Source organism: Phytophthora infestans, genomic scaffold (assembly GCF_000142945.1).
Source record: "Phytophthora infestans T30-4 supercont1.25 genomic scaffold, whole genome shotgun sequence".
NCBI lineage: Eukaryota > Oomycota > Peronosporomycetes > Peronosporales > Peronosporaceae > Phytophthora > Phytophthora infestans.
This window is the reverse complement of record NW_003303734.1, coordinates 905,680-908,684: the sequence shown is the minus strand read 5'-3', so window position 1 is coordinate 908,684 and position 3,005 is coordinate 905,680.

The following is a 3,005-nucleotide window of genomic DNA, read 5'->3' as shown; positions in this document are numbered from 1 at the left end:
AAGCATTCGGGGATGTTGCCTCCCGCGTGTACACCCAGCTGTTAGCACGATCGCTAAGGTTGGAGAGTGCAAAAGGAGCACGAAGTTGCTCGGTCGAAATCAGAGCCGCGTCCATCGCGAGCTCTACCTCTCGGACCTAGAAGTGAAGGTTCTCACCTTCCATCCTTTCGTACGGCTTAACCTTCAGCCGTATTGGCTTCGGGTGTGGCGGATTTGTCTCCACCGCCGGAGCCTGCAGGTTCTCCCGCACATGTGCGATGATTCCATGCTCGTAACGTCAAACGCATTGACGTGCTCGAGCTGCTCGGCCGGTGCTGACGCCACCAGACTTTGTAGGGCCTGACATCCCGAAGATGTCTGCCATCTTCCAAACCGACTCAAACTGTGAGTCGTTCAGATGGGAGAGGTCGTTCCTATCCATGGCAACGAGCTTCAGAGAGGTTTAGGTAGTCTACCCGCGTTGGTGTGGATTGACTACTAGGGCTATCAAGTGTGACGGGGTCACACAGCACCTTGCGCTGGAGGAAGTTGGCTTCTGAGAGTATGCAAACTATCAGTGAACGGTAGTTCACAGGTTCCCTTTGCCTACAGGGAGCGAAGTGACCAATTTAAGGTAAGTTGTAAGCTGAGTATATTTATAAGTAGCCTAAGTTGGAGTTAACATAAAACAAACTAGAAATTATAAGTCACCTATATAAAAGCAATGTCATCAGCCAATGGTTGGTCTCGGACTGTAACGGGGTACAATCCAGTGTGCCCCATGTTACATAAAGAGTGACCCGTCACTCTTGTGGACACCTGGTACACGGTACCAGGTGCTCTCGGAGCCAGTCAGTGCATGACTACGTAGCTCCACTATAGGTAACCTCTAGTTTGTATGAGACCCAAGCTTATCTTACTTATAAATACATCAGTCTTAAATCTACTCCTCTAAGTAGCAAACCGTTCCCACTGAGGCCGGGAACACGTGGACTTACGTTCACTCGGGTAGTTAATACCCTTAAGCACTTCCTCTGTGCAAGGTGCTGTGTGACCCCGTCACACTTGGTAGCACTCGTAGTCAATCCAACACCATCGCGGGTAGATTGAGCTACCTAAATCCTCTGTGCGCTCAACGTTTGAGCCAAGATGGACCGGAGCGAGTTTCCTCGCTTGAACGACTCACAGTACGAGTCTGTTCGGAAGATGGGAGGCATCTTTGGACAAGATGTCCTTCGCAGCTTGGCGGCGGCGACGCCTGCCGAGCAACAAGAGCGCGTGACCGCGTTTGAGACCTACGAGCGTGGTCTCATCGCTCACGTCCGCGGGAGCTTGGAGGCCACGATGGCCGCTTCCCAGGCAACCAGGCCTAAGCCGGTGTGGCTGAAGGTCCCCGCGTTTGAGGGGAAGGAAGGAGATAACCTTCACTTCTGGGTCCGTGAGGTGGAGATCGCCATGAAGGCGGGTCTCATCTCGGACGAGACAGTTCGGGTGGCGTTTGCCCTGTCCAACCTTGGTGGACGTGCCAAGCACTGGGCGTACACCAGGGAGACGACATCTCCTGGATGCTTTGCATCCTGGGCTCAGCTGTGTGAGCAGCTTCGAGCCGCGTTCCTACCGGCGAACAACGAGTTCCGCCAGCGCTCACGCTTTCTCGCGTGTAAGCAAGGCAAACGTGAGCTGCAGGAGTACGCGCAAGAGATGCGCACGTTGGTGGCATCTCTGGCAGGGAATCCTCTGCCTGAAGACATTAAGACAACAGTCTTCATGGACGGCCTGAAGGTCGGTCCTGCTCGCACCCAGCTATTCCGGGTGCAAGCGACAACTATAGAGGAGGCGATTCGAATCGCCTTCCAAGAAGAGTACAGCCACAAGAAGGCTGGTACTCTTCGGGAAGAGGAACATCGCCACGATGAGAATGGCGTTCCTCGGGAGGCGGAGCATCGCAGCAATGACGCTGTTGCTCCTGCTGTCACGCAGCCCGCTGATACCGGTGCGTACAGCGAGTCCGAGCCCATGGACTTAAGCTCAGCCGAGAGCTTGGTCCGCTGCTATGGATGCGGCGGACACGGACACTACCAGCGTGTGTGTCCCTCGCTCGTCCTCGGGAAGAAGACAGCCCGTGGACCCCAAGTCCGGTGGCGCAGGCCACGGCCAGGTGGACGAAGACTCCCCGGCCACCAGTAGAGGCGGTATGCCCTACTGAAGAGCGCTAAGCCTTCGTGATGGGTTGCAGGTTGTGCGCACCACGGGACTTAGCCCAGAGAGACGTGGTTCTCTCAAACCGGTGAAGGGCAGTGGTGGGCTGCTGGTAGTACACTCGGTGTACGGGGGTACTGTACTCCTTGAACGTTTGATGAGTTCTGGGGAGTTGATACGCCGCCGGAACGTCGCTTCGCATAGCGACATCCGACTGCCTCTATGTCAGAGTGGCGGTCGTGGGCTGGCCCTTGGTGGACTAGCCTTTGGTACGGTAGTATCAATGGTCCTCAACGGACCTGAACGTTTCGGCTCGATGAGCTCGCGCACCGCGGTGTCGCTCGCAGTTCTCGCCATGAACAACATGGCTGTGCCGAACATAAAGGCACAGCCCGGACTTTGGTGTGGCAAGGGCTGAGAAGGGCCTACCAGTCCAGGTCTATGACGGAGCATTGGTGAGTCATGTTCCCACCTCCGTCATGACTGGGGGCGTCTGATACAGACCGCCAGGACGCAGAAGCGTCACGAAGCTGTCAACGCGCGAACAGCTCTGCGTACAGCAAGACCATGCTTTGCTGCAGCAATGCCACGGACGTGAGTCTTTTGACCCAGCGTGTGGACCTGCTACACCAGCAGCGTCCAACGCCGAAGGTCGTCGCGCCGTACGAGCTTCGACAGTGGTGGTGCCTAAGAGCATTCACCAGGTGGGTAACATAGGTCCACATTGCGGGTAACAAGTTCCGCAAGCAGCGAAGCTGCTTAAAGAGACCGACATTCGGTGCTCCGAGCGTGGGTAACAAAGTTCCACGCAAGGTCACTCAGACTAT